The following is a 12668-nucleotide window of genomic DNA, read 5'->3' on the forward strand; positions in this document are numbered from 1 at the left end:
AGATAGTCGTGCACCGTCGTGAGCAGTGCGGCTCTCATAGGGAAATATTCTTTCTCTGCGGCGTCCCACGTATTGGCTGGCGTTTTCCACAGCGTGTCTAGCTCCTCCTTCAGCAGCCCCAGATACAGATTGATGTCATTCCCTGGTTGTTTCGGCCCTTCAATTAGCATACTCATGTGAATGTACTTCCTCTTCATGCACAACCAGGGGGGAAGGTTGTACATCCACACAAACACAGGCCAGGTGCTATGTGTGCTTCTCTGGCTGCCAAACGGATTGACTCCATCGGTGCTTGTGCCCAGCACGATGTTCCTTGGATCCTTCCCAAATTCTGGGTATTCGAAGTTCAACGCTTGCCACTGGCTCGCATCCTTAGGGTGACTCAGCATCTTGTCTTTTTTATTTATCTCCGGATCATTTCCGTCATCTTCCCGCTTCTTCTCCTCCCTATCCGCGTGCCAACGCAGGAGCTTTGCTACCTTAGGGTCCGCGAAATACCGCTGCAGACGAGGAGTGATCGGAAAGTACCACACCGATTTTCGAGGAGCTTTCTTCCTCTTCTTGTATCGAGTGACGCCGCACACCGGACATATGGTAGACTCCGCGTGCTCGTCCCGATAAATGATACAATTGTTCATGCACACATGGTATTTCACGTGCGGTAAATCCAGAGGACACACGATTTTCTTCGCCTCCTCGAAACTGGTCGGGCACTTGTTCCCCTTGGGAAGACGTTCGTGCCAGAATGACATGTTCTCGTCGAAGCATGCGTCGGTCATTTTGTGTTTTACCTTCATCTCCAGAGCCATGAGCGTTACTTTCAGGCGGGTATCCTCGGGCCTGCATCCTTCATACAATGGAGTAACCGCGTCTATCTCCAGTTGATCCAGCTTGGCTTTCTCTCGGGCGGCAGCTCTTGCGTTATCCGTCTGCTTGAGAAGCAGCTCTTGAATATGAGGGTCCTGCACCCAGCCTCCATCGTCGTCTGCTCCGGCATCTTCATCTTCATGATCATGCCCTTCGTCTTGATCTTCCTCATCATCATGTACGACATCTTCTACATGATGACTGTGTACAGCATCACCATCGTGATCATGTCCTGGAGATTCTTCGTCTTCTCGCCCGCCCTCGCCGCGGTGGTACTTGTCTTGTTGCCCTTCCTCATTTCTTGCCCGGCCCCCATGGACGACTTCATAGTCATCTTCATCACCTTGCCACCGATAGCCATCCATGAAACCACGCAAGAGCAGGTGGTCCCGCACCTGCCCGGAATCCGGGTCCGCAATAAGGCTCTTCAGCTTGCATCTTCGACACGGACATCTTATCTCCGTCTCGTTCTTTTGAAGCATCTTGGCCTTCGCGGAGCTCAAAAACCTATTCACGATGCCTTCAGTCATCGTGCGGACCATGGTCGCCTGCGGGGTAGAGCAAAACGATATTTTAGAACCAAGAAAAAATTTGGCATGACCTTCCCTAAAAATAGGACCAAAAAGAATGCATAGTGCCAAAATTCTCGCCGAAACGGAAATGAATCAAAACATTCCGGCAAAATATTGGCAACTATCGCATTTCAAATACCGGTACCTTCAAACACAAACATATATGCAACACCACAAACACATGCAACACCACAAACATACATAGATCTAGCTAGGCCACAAAAAGTGCATGTGCACGTTGTTGGAGCGAGCTAGGGAGAAAAAAGTAGATCTACATCATGAAGATAGCTTTCCCCTTACTTACCTATCAAAAAAGGTAATTTCACCACTTAATTTTGATGAATCTATGGTGGAAATGAGGTGAGGAGGAGGAGGCAGCCGAAAGCTTGGAGAAGGAGGTGGAGGGAATGAAGTGGGGAAAGTGAGTGGGTAGGTGTGGGGCTGTCCAAAATATCTTGTTGGGGTCCCAGGTTACTAATGGCGCACCACCAGCAAATGCGCCATTAGTAACCCTGGTTACTAATGGCGCACCTGCAGGTGGTGCACCATTAGTAGTTTTGCAAAAAAGTAAAATATATATATATATATATACTAATGGCGCACCGGGTAATAGTGCGCCATTACTAGTTTAAACTAGTAATGGCGCACTGTGAAACGGTGCGCCATTAATAGTTTTGCAAAAAAAAGAATAAAAGAAATTACAGTAATGGCGCACTGTCTGCCTGGTGCGCCATTACTAGTTAGAACTAGTAATGGCGCACTTCAACCTGATGCGCCATTAGTTTGTATGAAAAATGGAAAAAAAATTAATACTAGTGGCGTGCCCTGTTTCTGGTGCGCCATTAGTGTCTTCCACACTAATGGCGCATCACCAACCGATGCGCCATTAGTATATCGTAGTGGCGCACTGCTTCCATGGTGCGCCATTAGTATCAATCCTATCTATAGCCCTTTTCCTAGTAGTGCAGGTCAAACCCGAGTCCAAGCTCATTTTGCTGCCATTTTCGATCTCCTTGCTCAAAGCTCCATTCAAAAAACAGCTTTGGGGGATTGTTCCTTGGTATGTGTCTGCTCCAATGGTCCAATTAGTTTTTGTTCTAGTGCTTTATTCATTGCATATTTTTGCTGCTTAGGTGACCCTGTTCTTGAGCTTGCATGTCAAATTTATATGGTCAAAAGTAGTTTTAATGCATGATATATCCTCTAGGCACTTGTGGGAGTAGTTGCTATCAATTTTGTTGAGTTCGGTTCACTTCTATTTTGAAGTTACTAAAAAATTCAGAAATTTTCAGAAAAGATGAAGAGATTTTTGAGGGGCTCATCGAGCCGAAGCTCGAAGGATAAGCAAAGTGAGGAGGATAAGAGGCCAAAATACAATCTTCCTCACACCATGGAGGTTCGGCCATGTGAATGGCCTTGTGATGATTTCTTGAGAGCAGCCGAGATTTATGATGATTTCTATGAATTGGATGAGAATGCAGGCCTCACCGCCTTCCTCCACGACCAACGCGAACAGTATCTCTTACTCACCAATATCTTTGTGCAAAACTTTCATTTCCATGCTAGGAGCTCAGCACCTACGGTGGAATTTTATTTATATGATGAGCATAAGGAGATGTCACTTCATGATTTTTGTCGAGTTTGTTTGATCCCTTTTGAGGGCAGCGTAGAGGAACCACATCGTGACGATGTGGATGGGTTTATTGATACCATTACTGTAGGGGAAATGAGGAAGGTTTCCGACGCACGAATTACTAGCATACACTTTCCTGTTCTACGTTACTTTGCTATATTTGCTAGTAGATGCTTAATTGGGCGGGGAAACTGTGGAAACCTGAGTGCCCCTGATATTGTTATTTTGTGCCATGCCTTATTTCGTGTTGACACATTCAGTATGGGCGCTATTATTGCAAAGCGGTTAAATCTTAACCGTACCAAGGGCCCCGTCCTTGGAGGCATCTTCGCCTCGCGCCTCGCTGCACACTTTAGCATACCTATTAGGCATTATGAGAAGGAAGAGAAGTTGATGCCTCCTGTTTATTTAGATTATAAGAGTATGGTAGCACATGATTTTATTGTTAAGAATAGGGAAAAGGCGCTTAAGTACAAATTAATATTTGGTAAAAATCATCCTGAGACTATTACCTTGCCTTCTCCTTCCTTGTTTGATTTATCTGCAGGCAAGTACCTTGTTCCGTTGGAGGCCATTCACGCATACCGGAACCCTGCATCAGCTACAGAGCCAGAGCCGGAACCACAATTTGATCCTCCACGATAGTCTGATTACCAGTGGGATCCGGAGGTGATTGCCAACCAGTGGTAATCCGAGGCTTCTTCACAGTACAACCCCAACTATTACTTTGGATATCCGCCGGGCCAGCCGTGGCCATAGACCAACTTAGGCCAAAAGCCTAAGCTTGGGGGAGTACGTATTTCTCACCGACATTACATTCATGTTCACACACTTATTGCTAGTTGTCGATGCTCATACTTTTTCATTGTATCATCCATGCTAGTTTATGTTCCTTTTTTATGCTTTCTTCTTGTGTGTTTGATAAACCTTAAGAAAAACAAAAAAATAGTTGTAGCTTTCAGCTAGTTTACTTTCCATGTTGTAGTAGTAATAACTAAAAGAAAACCCAAAAAGATTTCTCGTTCTTCTTTTGCTTGTTGGGAGCTTTCCCGTGTAAATAGTTTTATGTCTTTTCTTGTTCTTTGGGGGTCGAGAGGAGAAGACCATGATTAAAATGTCAAAGTGGCTTTTATATGCTTTATCGTTGATCTGACAAAGAGCCCATATTACCTTGTCTTCTCTCTTGAATTGAATGCTTGCAGATTCTAGCTTAGTCCAATGCACGTGCACTATTATTATTATCCACACTATTCGGTCGTGCAAGTGAAAGGCAATAATGATGATTATATGATGAACTCATTGAGATGAGAAAAGCTGGTATGAACTCGAGCTCTCTTGTTTTTGTAAATATGATTAGTTCATCTATCCTGATTCAGCCTATTATGAATAAACATGTTTGCAACGACAATTAGAGATTATAGTTGCTTATGCCATGCTTAATTAGCTAGGAGCTTATAATGGTTTACCTTGCGTGCCAACATGCTATTAAAATGGTTGTGATGTGGTATGATAGGATGGTATCCTCTTTTGAACGACTCGAGTGGCTTGACTTGGCACATGTTCACGCATGTGGTTGAAACAAAATTAACATAGCCTCTACGATATTTATGTTCATGGTGCATTATATCCTACTCATGCTTGCATTCGGTGTTGATTAATTTTAATGCATGTTCATGACTGATGTCGCTCTCTAGCTGGTCACTTCCCAGTCTTTTGCTAGCCTTCACTTGTACTAAGCAGGAATACTGCTTGTGCATCCAATTCCATAAACCCCAAAGTTGTTCCATATGAGTCCACCATACCTACCTATATACGGTATCTACCTGCCGTTCCAAGTAAATTTGCATGTGCCAAACTCTAAACCTTCAAATAAACATTCTGTTTTGTATGCTCGAATAGCTCATGTATCAACTAGGGCTATCCGTATCTTCCATGCTAGGCGGGTTATTCTCAAGAGGAGTGGACTCCGCTCCTCACTCACGAGAAAATGGCTGGTCACCGGGAGGCCCAGTCCCATGCTTTATGCAAATCAAATCAAAATAATTGCAAACAAAACTCCCCCGGGACTGTTGTTAGTAGGAGGCACTCGTTGTTTCGAGCAAGCACAGGATTGATGCTTGTTGGTGGAGGGGGAGTATAAACTTTACCATTCTGTTTGGGAACCGCCTATAATGTGTGTAGCATGGAAGATATCGCCATCTCTCGGTTGTTATGTTGACAATGAAAGTATACCACCCAAAATATTATTCATATCTATTTCAAAACCAAGCTCTGGCACCTCTACAAATCCCTGCTTCCCTCTGCGAAGGTCCTATCTATTTACTTTTATGCTGAGTCATCATCCTCTTATTAAAAAGCACTAGTTGGAGAGCACTGTTGTCATTTGCATCCATTACTGTTAGTTTACATTGAGTATGAATTGACTGGATCTCTTTTATCATGAATTACAATATCTAGTCAGTCCTTGATCTTTAAAGGTGCTCTGCATTTATGTTTTGCGGTCTTAGAAAGGGCTAGCCAGATACCATCATGTTATATCATATCATGATTGTTTTGAGAAAGTGTTGTCATCCGAGATTTATTATTATTACTCGCTAGTCGATTATGTCATTGATATGAGTAAACATGAGACCTAAATGTTATTGTGAATATGGTTAGTTCATAATCTTTGCTGAAAACTTGAATGTTGGCTTTACATATTTACAACAATAAGAGCAAACAGAGTTTGTAAAAGTTTTTCTTTATCACTTTCAGTTTATCAACTGAATTGCTTGAGGACAAGAAAAGGTTTAAGCTTGGGGGAGTTGATACATCTCCGTCGTATCTACTTTTCCAAACACTTTTGCCCTTGTTTTGGACTCTAACTTGCATGATTTGAATGGAACTAACCTAGACTGACACTGTTTTCAGCAGAATTGCCATGGTGTTATTTTTGAGCAGAAATAAAAGTTCTCAGAATGACCTGAAAATCAACAGAGAATTATTTTGGAATATATAAAAAATACTGGAAGGAAGATCCATGTTAGGGGGCCCTCCACCTATCCATGAGGGTGGGGGGCGCGCCCCCTGCCTCTTGGGCCTCCTGACGCTCCACCGACCTCAACCCTAACTCCATATATTCACTTTCGGGGAGAAAACACTAGATAGAAGGATTCATCGCATTTTACGATACAGAGCCGCCGCCAAGCCCTAAACTCTCTCGGGAGGGCAGATATGGAGTCCGTTCGGGGCTCCAGAGAAATTATTTTTGGAAATAATAAAACATACTGGCAAAGAATCAAGGCCAGGGGGCCCACACCCTAGCCACGAGGGTGGGGGCGCGCCTGCCCCCTACCTCATTTGCCCCTGGAGCTCCACCGACCTGAACCTTGACTCCATATATTCGTGTTCGGGGAGAAAAAAATAAAGAAGAAGGATTCATCGCGTTTTACGATACGGAGCCGTCGCCAAGCCCTAAACTCTCTCGGGAGGGCTGATCTGGAGTCCGTTCGAGGCTCCAGAGAGGGGAATCCGTCGCCATTGTCATCATCAACCATCCTCCATCACCAATTTCATGATGCTCACCGCCGTGCGTGAGTAATTCCATCATAGGCTTGCTGGACGGTGATGGGTTGGATGAGATTTATCATGTAATCGATTTAGTTTTGTTAGGGTTTGATCCCTAGTATCCACTACGTTATGAGATTGATGTTGCTATGACTTTTCTATGCTCAATTCTTGTCACTAGGGCCCGAGTGCCATGATTTCAGATCTGAACCTATTATGTTTTCATCAATATATGAGAGTTCTTGATCCTATCTTGCAAGTCTATAGTCACCTACTATGTGTTATGATCCGGCAACCCCGAAGTGACAATAATCGGGACCACTCCCGGTGATGACCGTAGTTTGAGGAGTTCATGTATTCACTATGTGTTAATGCTTTGGTCCGGTACTCTATTAAAAGGAGGCCTTAATATCCCTTAGTTTCCAATAGGACCCCGCTGCCACGGGAGGGTAGGACAAAAGATGTCATGCAAGTTCTTTTCCATAAGCATGTATGACTATATTCGGAATACATGCCTACATTACATTGATGAATTGGAGCTAGTTCTGTGTCACCCTAGGTTATGACTATTACATGATGAACTGCATCCAGCATAATTCTCTATCACTGATCCATTGCCTATGAGCTTTCCATACATTGTTCTTCGCTTATTTACTTTTCCGTTGCTATTGTTATCATCACTATAAAACACCAAAAATATTACTTTTGCTACCGTTACCTTTTGCTACCGATACCACTACTATCATATTACTTTACTAGTAAACACTTTGCTGCGGATATTAAGTTTCCAGGTGTGGTTGAATTGACAACTCAGCTACTAATACTTGAGAATATTCTTTGGCTCCCCTTGTGTTGAATCAATAAATTTGGGTTGAATACTCTACCCTCGAAAACTGCTGCGATCCCCTATACTTGTAGGTTATCAACCTCTTTCGATATGTATCCCAGTTTGTGCTAGCCATCTTATGGCAACTTGTTTAACTTATGCCTATACTCAGATATTGTTGCTTCCGCTGACTCGTCTATGATCGAGCTCTTCTATTCGAGCCCTCGAGGCCCCTGGCTTGTAATATGATGCTTGTATGACTTATTTTATTTATAGAGTTGTGTTGTGATATCTTCCCGTAAGTCCCCGATCTTGATCGTACATGTTTACATGTATGACTAGTGTACGATTGAATCGGGGGCGTCACAAGTTGGTATCAGAGCCGACTGCCTGTAGGAATCCCCTTTTCACACTCCTTGGCCGAAGTCGAGTCTAGACATTGCAAAACTTTTTACTAACATGGTTGTGTGTCTTACGGGCCCACGTCGCCATTTGGGTGGTATTAGGATCTTTTACTCCTCGATCTTTACTCTGGGACTCTGAACTCTCTTCTACTCGGGTTAAACGAATTTACTAACTCTAACATTAGGATCCCATGACCACATTCACCCCAAAGTTGGATAATCCCTAGTTATTCTTTAGAGTAGTATATTGAACAATATCCACACTGTCATTTGACTCCTTTGAAACATCTTTGTTTTCAGATGGAACCCACGAGGCAGGACGTGCACCACATGATGACAATTGGTATCTCAGGATCACCTGCTGTGTTAGCTGAGATGATGACCTATCTAGGTTATCGCTGGCACCCTGAGTACACCGTGTACGAGCAGTACCAGGACTTGAACCAGGAGCAGTACCGTGCCATCGTCCACCTCTACTCTCGGGAGTATGACTCCACCACTGTGTTGCACACTGCTCATGGTGTTGGAGTGACTATCGACATGGCAGTCCATGATGCTGCTTATGCTGCTCTGACACGTCTTCGTGGAGAGTATCGGGAGTTGGACACCTCCCCTTTCAGGCACATTGCTATCGCATCCGATGTTGGCGCGGAGGGATACTACACTGCTGCCTACTCCACTGTCACCCGAGAGGCCTTCTACCATCAGAACCTGGTTCTGCATGCTGATGGGCTGGATAGAGCTAACCGAGCTCTTCACCATGAGTTGTACACCACCCGTCAACACCTTTATCGTGCTCTGACGTTGTTGCACCCCTTTGTCCGATCTGGTGATCTGTCGCGATCTGTGGTCTACCCAGCCAGGACCGTGATGCCTTAGGGTGTTGGCTGGCCAGATGTGGTTGGCTACTCTCCTGCACTTGGTCATCTCCTGCCACCTGAGTGTCGAGTTCTGCATCAGAGTATCCGCGGACCCCAGGCTACCGACATGGAGGACTTCCCGTCGCGTCACTACCAGCTGTCAGGCTACACCTAACTCCACAGTACCTCCTAGGACTGATGTAGGCTTGCTTGTTAGTGTTAGATGCATTCCCCGCGAGCCTGCGTGCCGTCTATGATGTTCTTAGACTATGTACTGAACTCGGTGTACCAAACTCTATGCATGATCCCTTTTGTAAGATATGCCGACTACCATGTAGTATCTATCGTGCTCTTTGCAAATTTCTCAATGTTGAACTACCCCTGTTATATTTTAGCAGGATGGTTAGACCAGGTGGTCGTGGTCGTGGTGGCAATGCCCCACCACCGCCTGAGTACATGGCTGGTATGATCCAACAGTTCGAGCTGAACCGCTAGTTCATGGAAAATATGATGGCTCAGTTTCCTCGCCCCAATATGAACCAGCAGCCAGCCCAAGTGACTCTGCAGGATTTCATGCGCCTCAACCCAACCGTCTACCGTAGCTCAACTCAGCCTCTGGATGCTGATGACTGGCTCCGTGACATCACCTATGAGATGGAGTCTGCTGATGTAGCCCCTGCCAGCTATGTCACCTTTGCTTCCTTCTTCTTGAAGGGACCCACTGCTCAATGGTGGGACAGCCACATGCGTACTCTGTCGGTTGGAACAATCATCACCTGGCCAGAGTTCCAAGCTGCTTTTCCGTGCCTGCTTCATTCCTCAGGGAGTCATGGACCGGAAGAAGCATGAGTTCCGCAACCTCACCCAAGGCAACAAAACTATGGAAGCTTATCAGCGGGAGTTTCTGGATTTATCCTGCTATGCTGAAGAAGACATTGCAACTGATGCACGCAGACAGGAGAAGTTCCGTGATGGCCTTCAAGCTGACATCAAGCTCGCACTTCTAGTGCATGACTTTGCTGATTTCACCACCTTGGTGAACAATGCCATCAATGTCGAAATTGGCCTGCAGGAACACCAGAGCTCTCACAGGCGCAACCGTGACATAGGCTCATCTTCGGGCCCGTCCTCATAGAAGCGTAGGATATGGATTCCCAACAACATGTACCAGCCAACTGCACCTGCTCCAAGGCAGTCCTATGCTGCACCGTGTCTACCTCCCTAACCAACTAGGCAGCCAAGACTTCCAGCTCCACCACCCCGAGCTCCTGTCCCCACTCCCAATAATGGTCTGTGCTTTAGGTGTGGTCAACTAGGACACCGTGCTAGGGAATGCAACCAGAACAAGAATCAACTGGCCCTTCCCGCAGCTGGCCGTGGAAGCAACCAGCCCCGCAACAACAATGCCAAGTCTTATCACTACAAAAAAAGACACATCCGTGACATTTTGGGCCAAACGAAATTTTTTCTGTCATACATATGACACTTCTATGACAATAATTGTTACAAAACCTGGTATCATCATAGATGTGGTGGGCTCCTACTTCTATGACAAAAAATCATGACAGAAAATGGGCTTTTCGTTCTGGTGGGCCGGATACGCAGTTGCATGACATTCTTTGGGGCCGTCCATGACGGAAAAATCCGTGGTAGAAGCGAGGGGGAGGAATATTTCGGGGAGTTCTCGGTTACGATGGGAGGTCGGGGGCCGAGCGATGCGTGTTTCTCTCGTACACGTACGCGCGTGTGTGCGAGGCGTTGGCTCTAACTGAACCCGAGCGAGGCGTTGGGCTCTAACTGAACCCGAGCGATTGCACTGCAGGCTACGCGTTACTGAACCCGAGCGATCGATCGATGGCAGTTAACTGAACCCGATCGAGCGATTCCTTCGCTACTGCTGCTAACTGAAGCCGATCGATGGGATGAACGGTGAGCGTTGCTTGGGGGGTGGGGGTTGGATGAACAGTGAGCAGTGGTGTTGCCTCTGGATGAACATGACCCCGTGGTGTGGTGGAGGGCTGGATGAACAGTAGACGGTGGAGGGGTGCCTGTGGAGGGGTGGATGAACAGGACCCCATGGTGTGGAGGGCTGGATGAACAGTAGACGGTGGAGGGGTGGTTGAACAGGACCCCGTGGTGTGGAGGGCTGGATGAACAGTAGACGGTGGAGGGGTGGCCGTGGAGGGGTGGTTGAACAGGACCCCGTGGTGTGGAGGGCTGGATAAATAGTAGACAGTGGAGGGTGGTTGAACAGTAGCCGGTGGAGTAGCGCGCAGTGGAGGCTGGATGAACATGAGCCCATGGAGGCTGGATGAACAGGAGCCTGTGGAGGCTGGAGGAGGTCGACGGTGGAGATGAACAATATCCCGTGGAGTCCCGCTTTGCGGTACGCCACACCCTCCTGATGAACAGGACCCCCGTTTTACCGTAGCGCTCCAACACAAGTCCGTTTCCTCCGTTTTGCGGTACGCCACACCCCTCCCGATCAACAGGACCCCCGTTTCGACCATAGGAGGTCCGTTTCCTCCGTTTTACGGTACGCCAGACCCCTCCCGATGAACAGGATCCCGTTTCGAACGTGGCCGGTCGAACACAAGGCCGTTTCCTCCATTCTGCAGTACGCCAGGCCTCGTTTCCATCGCATGTTCTGTCCAAGCCCTCCTGATGAACACGACGCATTCCGTTGCCTCCCCATGAACACGACGCATTCCGTTGCCTCCCCATGAACATGACAACGACGATGTTTCTCTGTTCCGACCCAGCCATGTACACGAGCCCTCGCCGTACATATGCGCGAGTAGGCGTTTGAGACCCAGACCGTATGTACACATACGTGGCCGTATTTTCTTTCTTGCATCCTGGCCGCTGTATGTACATGTAAATGCTACGTGCGCGCCTCTACTACGACACATGTGCACTTCTACTACAACACGTGCGCGCCTCTACATCGACCAGTATGTACGTACACGTTCGCGACCAGAATGACAACGCTAAGTACGCTTCGACCAGGTGGGTCCCGACTGTCACGCACTTCCTTGCCTGCGAAGATGTAGCTGGTGGGTCCCAACACTCAGGGGTCGAATCATTTTTTCTGCCCGGACACACTTCCTTGCATGCGAAGATGTAGCTGGTGGGTCCCAGCAGTCAGGGGAAACTTTTTTTTTTGTGAAATACGGTGGCCCGTCCGGTGGGTCCCGTTATCAGGTGGAGGAATAATTATTTTGCACATAATAAGGAGGCACTTCCTTGCTGCGGCCGTGGACCCAGCTGTCAGCCTCTCCACGTACAGTCCACGTCCGATGGAAGCCGTTCCTTGACCACGTTGACCACGCCGCGCCGAGAGCACTAGGGCGGTGGACGACGGCAAGGCCTTGGAAGGGGACGACGCGGAGCCAGGGAAGACGCGGCAGTGGATGCCCACGCATAGAGGAGTACGAGGGTTCACTGGTTCGCAGCGGTGTGAGGCTGCCGTCGCCGCAGAATAACAGGGGGTGTGGGTGAGTAGAGGGATGGCCTGGCCAGCAGTGGGAGTAGTTGGGGCGGTGAGGCCACCGCCGCATCACAGCCGGCCATGGGAGGCAGGAGCACGAGGCACGACCGGTGCTGGTTTGGGCGGCTGGAGCAAGAAGACGAGAGGTTGAAGAAGCACTACAGCCGTTGGATGGGCATCGTACGGTCACAAGAGCTAGAATCGTGCATATCGACTAAGTTGACAAAGCCCTCCATCCCCGTCAACTTAGTAGGCCCACAAGTCAGCCTCCCACCAAGGTGGGTCCCAGCTAGCAGGGGGGTATTCATTTTTTTAGCGTAATAAGGAGGCACTTCCTTGCGTGCGAAGATATAGCTGGTGGGTCCGAGCTGTCAGCGGCGGTAACGTTTTTTTCGCGAAATACAGAGGCCCTTTCGGTGGGTCCCTGATGTCAGGTGAAGGAATTATTATTTTGCACGTAATAAGGAGGC

Source organism: Triticum aestivum, chromosome 3A, assembly GCF_018294505.1.
Source record: "Triticum aestivum cultivar Chinese Spring chromosome 3A, IWGSC CS RefSeq v2.1, whole genome shotgun sequence".
Classification (NCBI taxonomy): Eukaryota; Viridiplantae; Streptophyta; class Magnoliopsida; order Poales; family Poaceae; genus Triticum; species Triticum aestivum.